This window comes from Acomys russatus, chromosome 23, assembly GCF_903995435.1.
Source record: "Acomys russatus chromosome 23, mAcoRus1.1, whole genome shotgun sequence".
NCBI classification, from domain to species: domain Eukaryota; kingdom Metazoa; phylum Chordata; class Mammalia; order Rodentia; family Muridae; genus Acomys; species Acomys russatus.
In genome coordinates, this window is record NC_067159.1 from 15,636,724 (window position 1) to 15,651,158 (window position 14,435).

The 14,435-nt window shown below is 35.8% G+C and overlaps 1 pseudogene; it reads right to left on the reverse strand.

Annotated features, from left to right (window-relative positions):
• Positions 1–704: 704 nt before the first annotated feature.
• LOC127206160 (pancreatic alpha-amylase-like) lies at positions 705–14,185 on the reverse strand (annotated as a pseudogene).
• Between the last annotated feature and the right edge of the window lie 250 nt (positions 14,186–14,435).

Sequence of the window (14,435 nt, forward strand, 5' to 3'; positions counted from 1 at the left end):
TATTTCTGTAAAAGACTATAAATTACATGATATCACAAAAACTTGTCTAGAATTAAATATAAGAATCTGTTGCTTCAATGGAGATATACATAGTTGGTATCAGAACAAAGACTATCAGACATGATTCTAGTTCTCCTAAGCAACTAGTCACGAGTTCTTTCAACAAATAGAAGTGTATGCCATTCCTTACATATTTGGTTTTGCCCATTAAAAATATGATGTTTCCTAAGATGTTCTAAATGGAATTAGAAGCTGACTTTGGATTTATATAGCTCACCTGTAGCTTTGAGTCACAGTTTGACAGATGAGGAAATAATTAAAGAAAAACTCAGAGATGTGCAGGAGGTGAAAATTTAATAAAGAAAGTTTTATAAGCCAGACTGAAATTTGCCAGCAGAAAATTATAGATCCAGTGCAAGCACACAAATGCTATTAATGTATCTCAGGTGATAGAAAATTAAAGAATACATATAAGTAAATTGGGTAAAAACTATAAGTGATATTCATAGGTAGGGGGGAAACTACTGCAATCCTAATACTATATATTGTTTAGACTATTCTATGAGGCAGGGCTTTGTCACACATACCAGTTTGCAGTAATTTGCTCTTACTTTTTATCATCAGTTACTTCTTCAATGTCCTTACTTTACAAAAATGTAGTGAATAAACACCTAATAATATGTATCATATGCTATAATTTCATGTTAAACTAACACAGAACCACTTTCTTCTGTAGAATAAACCACACTTTGAACAATTACAAGACTTGCTTTTCCACCCTGGAAATTTCTTTGCCAGCCGTAACTTGACATTACTCTTGTGAATCCATAACCCAACATGAATCCAACAGCCATTTTATACATTCTAAAAGTTCCAAAATAGTATAAGAGCAGAATTATATAATCTATCATTGTCATTAAGGACACTACAGTACAGCACCAGATGTCCTACCTCGCATCCAAGAATGTCAAGATGGATGCTCTTCCAGCACCATGTCCTAGCTGATTATCATGGTTGTCCACAAACACAAAGGCTCTGTCAGAAGGCACCATATCCCAGCCTTCTTCCCAGTTCCTACATTTAAAAAGAGCAGTTTTTCACATTGCTTAGATTAACATTAACATGTCTGCCTCAGATATCTAAATAAATGACAAATCTGTAAGAAGTTTAACTGTTATGTACATAATAATCCATATATGTAATATAATGATCTATCATAATATACATGAAAACTTTATTCATATTTGGGTCATAGAGCACAATTTTTTGGTCTTAAATTTTTTTGGATCATTCACTGTGTTATAATTCAAATAGACATAAAAAGTAAAGAATATATGCTAAATGTTGTTATAATACAAATATTCATATTTTCCAAGTAGTTTATGATATATCATATGGAAGTTCCATAGTGTTGACACATTCCAAAGATAATTTATGAATCCAGCAATTCTCATAATAATAATATAACTTCAGTTATATTATAGGCCATGTATAAATATTCCTGGGATCTAATAGACTCATCACAAACAAACAAAATTCAGTAACTTTTACTTTGTATTTCCAGGGCTATGTGGTGATGACATCTCAAATGAAAAGGAGGAGCAATTGATGTTTGAGAAACAGTCTAAGTAATAATTAACTATTCATAGTTTTTTATTAGAACAACACAGTTGTAAGTTAGAATAGATGAAGGTGTAACTTATTGATGCCAAATGACAAAATGTTCAAGATAGATCAAATGAAATAATGGTGCATATTTACCTTAAATAAGACATCTTCTCTCCATTCCACTGGCGGATAACTGTGCCGAGTTTTGCTCCATAGTTAAATCTGTCACACGACCATTCCATAGTGCTCACTAATTTTAAACTGCCTCACCACTCAGATCAATGACCTGGGAAAAACACTGGGGCAGCTGTCATTTTTAATATGGCGTTAAAGTATATTCTTGATATATAATATCATTAATAATCTTTATGATAACTTTTGTTATTTCAAAAGTTTCTAATGGTTTTTCTTATGCCTAGATTTTATGTACCATATATCATTAATCAGTGCTATTAGGAACATGTATGTATCCATGTATGTAGAACTATATGGCACAATATTAAAGAAACCAAATTACAACATTATTTCTTATACTCTAGAATGGCTGACAGAAGGGGAAATTCACGAATTGACACTGCATATAACACTTATTCTCAGATCAACACTAGAAGTGCCTATGAACTTTTCAAGGAAAACAGAGTACCAAGGCATTATCTCAGTACATTTCTAATGGCATTATTGCATCATTGAAACAGTTCATAAGTTTTCCTTAGACACATCAAACTCTAAGAACATGGCAGAAATCACAGTCACAGAAAGTCTGTCTTCAGACAACAACCATTACGATTTCACTGTCTTGTATAATGAAATCCTGGAATTAAGACATAGATTGCTGACATTTGGACTGTCTGCTACCTACTAGTAAGAAAAAACCCTAAGTTTGTTATCTACAAGTAAGAGAAATACTCTTATAGATAACAGAGTGCTACAGGCTATAAGTAATGTTTTCTGTTTCTTCAAAATAATAGTATTTTAAGAAAAGACAGAAAGGACTCACCCCTACAAAAGAATTTCCTTAAGAAAGCACACACCAATTGTTTGTACAGTACTAACCAGCAAGTCCTGAAAAATATGTATGTGTAGAAATAGAAGGACTAACTCGGTTATATTTAGGAACATGTATTATGTATGTATGCATGCATGTATGTCTGATGTACATACAATGTGTGCATATGTGTGTACATATAATAACAATACAGGACAAACAGGACAACAACTTGAAGGAAAATCTGGAGAAGTACATGAAAAGATTGGAAGAAGGAAAGGGAAGGTGGAAATATAGTAATTAAAATTTAATCTCAACAACGTGTGTGTGTGTGTGTGTGTGTTATCTACAGTATGGCTTCTGATTTCATGTTTTATGGTATTTCTGTGCATACAAATGATTACATCTCTGATTAATGTACTATTTTTTTTATCTTTGTAATTCTTGAACAATTTTACCATTGTAGATTTTGGATTATCATACTATATTTTATTTTGTTATGTTTTGCACCATCTTGCAGAAGTCTTTTCTTTTCTAAAGAGACACAAAAATGGAATGGACTCACAGAGAAGGGAAATTGGGAGGAAATGGGCAGAGTAGAAAAAAGGGAAAACAAAATCAGGATATATTATGTGAGAAAAATTATATGCAATAAAAATTATAATCTCAAACATAAAAACATATATTTTGATTTACCTCTTGATAAATGAAAGGTCTGCTTCCTTGACTGAACCATTTTGTATTTAGGTTACGCAGTTTATCCAAAATTGCCTTAATGTCTCCAGGCCACATGTGCTTAGCAGCATCAAGTCGGAACCCTGCTACACCGATGTCAATGAGATGGTTCATATAGTCAGCTATCTTGATATGAACATAATCCTTTTCAAGTACAAGATGCAGAAGGCCAGACAGATGACAATTTCTGACCTGTTGTGGCAAAAATTGTTAATTTGTAAAAAGTCATCTCTGGTCTGAAAATCAATTTCATCATTCAGTCACTCACTCATTTACAAGTGGATGTTTCATAGTGCCTTTACTCAGGTCATGGGGAAGTATGAATGTTTTAATATGGACACACAACTTAAAATATTTACTACTGTAAAGGATACCAGAGATAAAAATTGATTGGTATGCTGGATGGTTCTCTCTCTCTCTCTCTCTCTCTGTTGTTCTTAAGTAAGTATACTGTCACAATGCTGAAAATATAACCCAGCTCTTGCGAAAGTTTTAAAACTTTGAATTAGGCTGCTAAAATAATTTTTTCATCCCATAATATTTACATAATGAAGAAATCTAAGCTTTCAAAAACTATCTGCATTTTATCTTTTATTTGGGTATGTTCTTATAAAATAAGTGTAACAGAAATACAGAACATTTTTTTCATTTCAATTTTTCAGCGTACTTTCTTAGTAACCACATCTTTTGGAATCTGAATGAAATGTCCAGTGTATCTTGATTAAAACTCCTCTGTATACCAAAAGGCAAGGATGATTCTGTATTTTCATCACTTATTTTCTCATTACCTGATACGCATCCTGGTAGGAACCAATATTTGCATCACATTTTGCATCATTAAAATCCCAAGCAGAGTATCCTCATAATCACAGCAGAGTATGGAACTGATGGAAGTGCTTTTATTAGCGTTGTAGTAACTTCCACAGGTGCTGCTTTTTCCTTCACCACCTCCTCCTCCACACATGTGGTTAATGACTGCACCCACATAAACACCGACCTAATGAATCAAAGTGTATGCTTCAGTTAGGCTCAGATATCTATAGTTTCACTGGCAGTCTAACAGCATCTATAAACATATCTCCTGCTTTGTAGATTCATTTAGAAAATAATGAAGTGTCCAAATGAAAACTAATGAGAAATAAATCACTAATAATTCTAATTTTTGAATATAGAACTACTAATTGGGCTAAGCAGACACTACCAGACCTACAAATAAAGGTCAAGTTTTGATAAAATGGTGTACCATGACATTGTATAAAAATGAAAGAATATAAATTAAACACCACCGAACCAAATAATCCAATTAAATATGGGGTACAGAACTAAACAGCAGTTCTCAACAGAGGAATCTTGAATGGCTAAGAAACACTTAAGAAATGCTCAACAGCCCTAGTTATCATGGAAATGCAACTCAAAATGACTCTGAGATTCCATCTTACACCTATCCCAATGGATAAGATCAAAAACTCAGGTGACAACACATGCTGGGGTGGATGTGGAGAAAGAGGAATTCTCTTCCATTGCTGGTGGGAGTTCAAACTTGTACAATCACTTTGGAATCAATCTGATGCTTCTCAGGAAATTGGGAATAACTCTACCTCAGGACCCAGACATATCACTCCTGGGAATATACCTGAAAGATGTTCCACCATACAACAAAAACTTTTGCTCAGCTATGTTCACAGCAGCTTTAGTCATAATAGCCAGAATCTGGAAACAACCTAGATGTCCCTCAACCAAAGAATGCATGATGAAACTGTGGTACATTTGCACATTAAAAGCTATTAAAAGCAAGGAAATCTTGAAGTTTGCAGGCAAATGGATGAAACTAGAAAAGATCAAATCCTGAGTAAGGCAACCCAGGCCCCAAAAGACATATATCCACTCATAAGTGGATATTAGGCACATGATATAGGACAGCCACACTACAACACAGAGACTGAAACCTCAGCCAAGGATCATGTATGATGAGGACCCAGACTGTTTGCTCAGATGTAGCAGCACAGTCTCCTTGTGGCTCCCGAAATGTGGAGAGTATGGACTACTTCAGACATGCACTCTAGCCACAGAATTTAGATCACTTCCTCCTGGCAGGACAACCTTGCTACTGAGGAAGAGGTTACAAGGAGTACAGATGAGACTTGGTAGGCTAAGGTTTTAGGGGAGGAGGGCTCCCATTTTTGAGGACTATGGGAGGGAGGGACAGGGGTTGAGGGAGGGAGGGGGATATGGAGAGAATGAGGAAGGGGGATACAATGAGGATGTGAAGAATTTAAATTGCAGAACAAAAAGGTAACTTATATTACTAATCCCACTGTATGGGAATAGTTCTGAGACTGGCTGAGACATGAATGCTTAGGCATAGACAATCTTTCTTGTTGGCTACAGAACCTCTATGAATTACTTATTAGATGCCATTCTTCATATAGCATGAATGAAGATTTACAGATATCTTTTTTTTCTTTTTCTGCTAATACAAAGAACAGAAAACCAGCCTTGATTGTTCTGTGCATCACACACACCTTAAACACATAATTCTGTATAATGCTTGTGAGAAAATATATGCTTTCAGAACAAAAAAAGCAGACACAATCAGACCTGACAGGATGCATTCCTCTCAGCATGCTGGATACTGATATCCTGTATCATGTATCCTCTATCCTTCGTGTTCCCAGATCAAGTGCTTCAATTGCTGTTCCTCATCAGAACAAGACACCTCCCAGGACACTTTCAAAGAAAGCTCCCAATTCCAAGTTGGTCCAGCATTTCAGACTGACCCACTCAGAACTCTAAGTAAGCCTTGAATTTCTCAACATTTAGAAACTGGACCACAAATGCCATTCTTAGTTTGTTTAACCATTTATTTGGGCCCCTACGAAGGTATTATTCATCCCAAACAGCTGTAAGAAACCTTAAGAGAATGATGCCCCATTTCTTTTAAGGGGGCATGGGGTAGGTTTTTGTTTGATTTCTTTGGCTATAGAGGGTTTATAATCAATGGAAGTTGGTTACAATTTGATATAAGTCTTATGTGTAGAGAAAAGAAGGTTAGACTCAGTGATGCCTCTTTTTCCTTTATCTTACATTCTTAGGTTTGGAGAAAGGGGTTGAAAAGAAAGGAGAGGGATATATAAATGCATAGGGAAGATAGAACAAAAAGTAGATTAGTGAATCTACTGTTCAACATAATGCCTCAATTTTCACTCAAAAAGTTTATAATTCACTGGTAGATAATTTTGTATGTAGATGCAAAATAAGTTTAATTCTAAATACGCGGTGGTATAGAATTCAAATGTAAGATTGTTACACACACACACACACTAATATGAGACATTGTGCTTATATAACTCAATAATAGTGCAAGGTTTACTTCCAGTGCTTTGAAAGAGTTGTTGCAAGCTGTTTAGGATAAATAAGTTATACAAGTTAATTGTTACTTGATGGAATCATGGTCTTGTCAATTGCTAGTCTAATTTTATCATAAGAATATACATTTTAGGTGTGGCAGATAGGTAGGATTCTATGGGAAAATAAGGTAGGACAGTTAGATAAGGTCTTCAAAAACCTCAGAGACATACAGAATATGACCTTTAAAAATGTTTTTATTATATTAAAGATTCACTGAAAATGAGACAGGTTAATTCCTAGCAACACCCTGCCTACCTCTAAGAGGATTATGAGCATTAAAGAACCTACTTATGAAAATGGCTTCAAATATGGCAAACAAGCCACTGATCAAAATGGCCTCATTTCTACCACAGACAGAATTCTGCCTAAAAAAGGGCAACCTTGGATGCAGGTAGAGTTGATGGCCAAATTATGTCAAGACAGGATACGCAAGTCCTCAACAGTTCCTGTGTCACAAATATGTCTTTCAGATATATTGGACCACAAGGCAGAAGAAGATTCTCCAACATAATAGAGAGTTTTGGGTGGCTATTCAGGTAGAAAACTGTCTCTGTCACTTTCTCTTTTGGAAAACTACTAACCTGCACTCCTGGCATATTCAGGAAATTAAGCTTATTCCTTCTAAGGTCTCTGGTAAAGTTGAAGACCAGGTAGCTTAGTTTTACAATGAAGCTTAGTTCAGGGGTTAAGATGTTTTTAGGTCTAGATAGGTGTTTTAAGTTGATAATGACAAGATGTGATGGAGATGGAATTACATTCAGAAATTTAGACACACCAAGATAGGAAAGATATATATATATATATAATTAGTTAGTTAGTTAGTTTTCCTTGCATATATTTACATGTTTTATGCATGTGAATTGTATCTGAATATATTAGAAGAGGGTATTGGATCCCTTGGAACTGAAATCATGTATGTTGATGATCCACCATGTGATTATTGGGAACCTAATCCAGGTACTCTTCAAGATTAACAAGAACTCTGAACCATTACAGAAAACCGCAACCAATCAAATGCTTCCTTCTCTTCCTTTCTTCTTATTTTCCACTCCTTTTATTTTATTTATTTATTTTTTGTTTTCTTTCTTTTATTAACCTGTTCCAATTACATCTCAATTGTTATCCCATCACTTGTATCCTCCCATTCCTCCCTCCTTTCCACTTTCATCCTATTCCCCTCTCCTAGGTCTATGACTGAGGGGAAACTCCTCCCCCACTATATGGTCATAGGGTATCAAGTCTCATCTTGGTAGCCTGCTTATCCTTTCTCTGAGTGCCACCAGGTCTCACCACCAAGGGGGAAAGTGATCAAATATGGGGCACCAGGATTCATGTCAGAGTCAGTCTTCACTCTCCACATAACTGTGGAGAATGTCCTGTCCATTGGGTAGATCAGAGTAGGGGTTTGATGTTTACTGCTTGCATTGTCCTTTGTTGGTGCAGTACTTGGGGCAGACCCTCCTGGGCCCAGATCCACCTGTCATGATGTTCTGCTTGTAGGTTTCTAGGAACCATGACAAAATAAAAGGAGTGGTACATTTACACATGGAATACTACTCCACTCCTTTTATTTTTGTCATGATTCTATTTAGGAATACAATCAATAGACTGAAAAGATACTAAAATATTCATTTTACTGGTTTACAGGCTGTAGCGTTGGTAGTATGTCAGTTCCTGTCTTCACACTGAAAATTCTAGAAAGTGTTTGCTGCTCAGTCCAGAGGCTTACAGTGCCAATAGTGTCATTCTGGAAGGGATTTGGGGAAGCCATTAGTCTTCAGTCCTTGTTGGAAGGTTGAGGAAACTAGGTTTGTTTGTTTGATTCAGTGTCTCAGGATGTAGCCCAGGAGGGACTTGAACAAATAGAGAGATCTGCCTCTGGTCCCCAAGTGCTTGAACTAAAGGCAAGATCATACCCTGAGTATCTAGGTTTCAATATCAGCAAGGAATCACAGTAACAGCCCAAGAAGCAGCAGCAGTTGCAACAATGAGTGAAATCAACTCATCAGCAAGACATAAAAACCAGCAGGCAAAGCCAAAATATTTTCTTTGTACTTCCTTAAATTTGGCCTAGTGTCACTGAAATATATTGTTCATACTTAGGGTGGCTCTTCATATTTCAATTAAGCTAATTAAGAAAATTCCAATTTTTAACTGGATTATTTGGATGGTGGTGTTTAATTTCTTGAGCTCTTTATATATTTTAGATATTAGATGTGGGGTTGGTGAAAAACTTTTTCCAGTCTGTAGGCTGTTGCTTTGTTCTGTTGACAGTGTCTTTTGCGTTACAGAAGTTGTTCAGTTTCATGAGATCCCATTTATTAATTGATGCTCTTAGAGCCTGAACTATTGGCTCAAGAAGTTGTCTCCTGTGCCAATGAGCACAAGGCTCTTCCCTACTTTCTCTTCTATCAGATTTAGTGTGTCTGGTTTTATGTTGAGATCTTTAATGGACTTGGATTTTATCTGCATTTTTCTACATGTAAACATCTGGTTAGACCAGTACCATTTGTTGAAGATGCTATCTTTTTTCCTTTTATGGATTTGGCATCTTTGTAAAAAACCAAGTGTCCATAAACACCAGCAAACCAAATAATCCAACAAAAACAACAACAAAAAAAAAACAGTCAATGAACTAAACAGAATTCTCAACAAAAGGAATATTGAATGGCTAATGAATACTTAAATACTCAACATCCCCAGTAATCAAAGAAATGCAAATCAAAATGATTCTAGAATTCTGGTCAAAAACTCAAGTGACAGCATATGCTAGTTAGGAAATTGAGAAAAGGGGAACACTCCTCCATTGCTGGTGGGAGTGCAAACTTGGAAATCAATCTGGCACTTTCTCAGAAAATTAGAGATTGTTCTTCCTCAAGACCCAGCTATACTACTTCTGGGTATATAACACCAAAAGAGGCTCCATTTGCTCAACTATGTTCATAGCAGCTTTATTTGTAATAGTCAGAATCTGGAAACAACATAGATATCCCTCAGCCAAAGAATGGATAAAGAAACTGTGGTACATTTACACAATGAAGTAGTACTCAGCTAACAAAAACAAGGAAATCTTGAAGTTTGCAGGCAAATGGGTAGAACTAGAAAAGATCATCCTGAGTGAGATAACCCGGACCCAGAAAAACACACATGGTATATACTCACTCATAACTGTATATTAGCCATATAATACAGAATAACCACACTACAATACACAGACCTAAAGAAGCTAAATAACAAGGAGGACCCTAGGAAAGATGCTTATTTTTCATTCAGAAGGGCAAATAGAATAGACACAGGAAGCAGTTGAAGTGAAGCAATAAAAAGGGAACCTACCACAGATGTCCTCTGAATGATTCCACTCAACAAGGGATGGAAGCAGATGTTGAAACTCACAGCCAAACTTCCAGGTGGAGCACAGGGAGGCTTACGGAAGAGTTGGGAGATACAGGGACCTGAAGGGGACAGAAGCACCACCAAGAGACTAATGGAGGCAACAAATCCTTCTGAGTTCCATAATATGGGGAGTAGGAACTATTTCTAAAATGGACTCTTGTGCCCACACATGGATCACTTCCCCCTGGTGGGACAGCATTGGCAGGTCACAGAGGAAAAGGATACAGCCAGTCCAGATGAGACTGGATATACAGATGTGAGGGGTTGAGGGCTCCCTCTTTCTGAGGACTAGGGGAAGGGAAAGGAGATGAGGACCAGGAAATGATGAGGGAGAGGGCTACAATCATGATGTAAATTGAACCATGTTCATAGCAGCCTTATTCATAATAGCCAGAACATGGAAACAGCCTAAGTGTCCCTCAGTAGAAGAATGAATAAAGAAACTGTGGTACATATACACTATGGAATACTACTCAGCTATTAAAAACAAGAAATTCCTGAAATTTGTAGACAAATGGATTGAGCTAGAAATGATCATAATGAGTGAGTTAACCCAGAAGCAGAAAGAATCAAATGGTATATACTCACTTCTATCTGCATACTAGCCCAAGGGGCATGTCCCACGAAAGCCTTCACTTACCAGGAAACTGGGACAGAGGGGAGGACATCCTCTTGGGACTCTAGATGAGAGAAGCATGGGAGGATAGCAAAGTAGAAGGATCCAGAGGGTCCTAGAAATCTACAAGTAGAACATTATGATAGGCAGATTTGGGCCCAGGGGTCCTGTTCAAACTAAGGCACCAGCCAACGACAATACAGGCGGTAAACTTTAAACCCCTGCCCAGATCTAGCCAATGGTCAGAACATTCTCCACAGTTGAGTGGAGAGTGGGGTATGACTTTCACATGAACTCTGGTGCCTCATATTTGACCATGTCCCCTGGAGGGGGAGACCTGGTGGCACTCAGAGAAAGGACAGCAGGTTGCCAAGAAGAGACTTGATAGCCTATGAGCATATACAGGGGGAGGTAATCCCCCTCAGGAACAGTCATAGGGGAGGGGAATAATGGGAAAATGGGAGGGTGGGGGAATGGGAGGGTACAAGGGATGGGATAAACATTGAGATGTAACAAGAATAAATTAATAAAAAAAAAACAAAAAGAAAAAAAAGAATCAAGATTTTACTCTCTTCTATTCACCTTATCTCTCATTTTCTACTTAATCCCTTCTCCTGCACTTATGTACTAACTACTTTTTTAAGCAATAAAAACATGGCTATAAGAAATGTAAGGGGATAAAGAGCTACTTTTTTTTCGAGTTTAAGAACATTGAGTACTTTTTTGTTGGTTCAGACCACCAACTGAGGTAAGTGGCTCCCATCCTATAATATACTTTCATTAAGGTTTTCTTTCTTTTTCTCTTTCTTCTTCTTCTTCCTCCTTCTCCTCCTCCTTCTTCTTCTTCTTCTTTCTCTTTTGTTTTTTTTTTTTTTTTTTTTTTTTTTTTTTTTTAGTTTAGGTTTGTTGACAGATTATGTTATCATGCCCAGGAGCACAGAATGTACTATTTGCATTGGAAACATTACTGATCCTTGGATCAAAATGTGTCAATATTTTCAGAGATCTTGTTAGCCAACTTGTGAAACTTTATCTTTCTTGTTTTTCTCTAACCTTCACATGAGACTATGCAAAACTTAAGTTCATATCATTTTTGGGTATGACTCAATGGCAAGTAAACAATTATTAGTTGGAGACAATTGTACAGAATAAAATGTTAATTTAGAGAAATTCTGAGCTGTAGTAAGATCAACCATTAACTTGACTAACTTCTACATAGTATTGCTACATAAAGCTTTAAAATATTGAAAAGTGAAAAAAAAATGAGAAAGTTAAAGGATTCAACAGTTAGAAATAAATATAAACAATAAATTATATACAGAGATGTAACAATAAAGTAGTTTCCAAACAGTTTAATAAGACATGTATCTTATTAAGATACAGAGATTATTAATTATGAGGCCTCTAGGCATATAAATGCAATAGGAAGAACAGATAATTTGTCCCTCATTGATCAATGTTAGTTAGTGCATTTGCATTCATAAGACAATAGTATACAACAAAGGAAAGTCTACATCAACTTAGAGGAAGAATCTTGTAAATACTTTGCACATATATCCAAAGAGGAAGCTACAAAACACATATAGTTTTAGAGATCACTACTTTTTCCCTTATATTTACATAGATCTTCAATTTATATGACTTTTTTTTTTACTTAACTATGAGTTAAAATGTTTAAAGCATAGTACTTGATATGTTAGGGGAAATATTGGTTTTATTGTAATTTAGAGTCATTTCTCTATAATATTATTTATATTGTGGGCATTAAATAAAAATATAAAACCTTTTACCTAATGCTGATTGGAAAAATACTTTTGTGAACAATATGTGTAATTTTGAGTTTGAATTTTTTCTTCACATTAGATATGATTTTTATTTCTTTTATATGCTTTTATCTTAATAATATAAATTTATGCCTTGCTATATGACAATTCAGTAATAATGCACTATATAAACACCAAATCAAGGTAATAAGCACTTATATTAAAATTACAAATCTGTAATTATTTTACCATTTTCTATAAAACATCTTATGAATTACTACATGAAGTGAGATTAATGTCTCCAATCATAAAGTTATGAAATGAACTAAAATCATCAAGTAATCTGTATTGATAAGAATTTGCTCTCTATGATTCCTGTCGTATGACAGAGTAGTCATAAATATTATATAAGCATATATATACTTCTCCCTGAAGAGAATTATTTTGATGATAAGATATTATCAAATGCCCCAGTATGTGTGTGTTTGTGTGTGCTCTTCATAATTGAAATTTTAAAGTCACATAAATACTAAGCAAACATTTTACCACCAACCTACATCCATAGTGCTATTTGAAAATTTAAATTTTCAACCAGTACTATATACAATATATTTTGTGCTTTATTTCCCTCCCCATTCCTTCTTCTTATACTTGTTGACTCCGTTCTTTTAGAGTATCCAAGCTTTCATTTCTTGTGTCATTACCTTCTGGTGTGCAAGTCTTTGAAGATCATCTCAGCTGCTATATATGTATGCATGCTTGCAAAGGCATAAAGAGGGCAGCATTTTATGTTGGTTCTCCCAATCTGATAGCTGTCACATTCTTACTATTCCTTCTCTACCATGATCCAAAAGACTTTGGTTTGAGATATGTAGATATCCTACATAGGACTGAACACTTTGTATTCTCTTGTCCTCAGAACTTTGAGGACTTATAAGCCTATGCCTTAATTGTTACCCACTGCTAAATGAGGCTCCTCTAACTAAAACTAAGAGTTTCTCTAGTTCATGAGTGTAAACACAGGTATTTAGAAGACATATTAACTACATTTCCATTTAGCTAACTATTGGTAGTAGATCCCGAAACCTAGAAAGTCATAGGGTTCTGAGAAGATTTACAGTGTCAAACACACATTGCCTCCCATTGAACAAACTTCTGATCCAGTCTGAAATGGCTACTTGACGTTGGAACCATCAACGCACTGTTGCGCTTGTAGATACATAATGGCTGGCAGGTCTTAATAGTAGCACATGAAGATCAAAATCGTATTAGGCCATTGTTAACTTTTTAGAACTTCCTTTTGGTACCTTGTAAACAGTCAAAATTCAGGACTGAAAGCTTGATAAGGCCATCAATGCTCATTGACCAGTGCAGGGTAAATGCCAAAGAATGGCATCTATCATGTTCAGGTATGCTAATAAATCAATACGACATATTTTGTATGCCATTTCTCAAATTACCATTGCTGTGTTAAAAATTCGCAAGTGTACGCACTTCTTTCTTCACACCTAGGTGTTTGGGAGTGTGTATGGGCGTGCTGTTATACGTACACAAGTGTGTATCTGTGGGCACAACCCATTGTGTGCAGGCCAAAAAAGGAAGTCACTGTTCTGCTCTATCACTCTCTAACTTACTCACCATTGAGTCTATCAGTGAAACGAACTTGAAACTTGCCATTTTGGCTAATCTTGTAAACCAGGATTTCCTAGCATTCATCAGTCAGTCTCAGCCTCCAAATGGTGGTCTTAAAGACACACCGCTATGGCAGCAATTATATGAATGCTGAGCATTCGGTTCCTAGCCTCAGGCTTTACAGCAAGTGCTATTTCTCATGCAGGTATTTTGTACCTCTTCACAACTGCTTTTAAATCTGATTTTTATATCTCCATGAGTTTAGCATTGTACTTATATCTCAGGATATGCTACA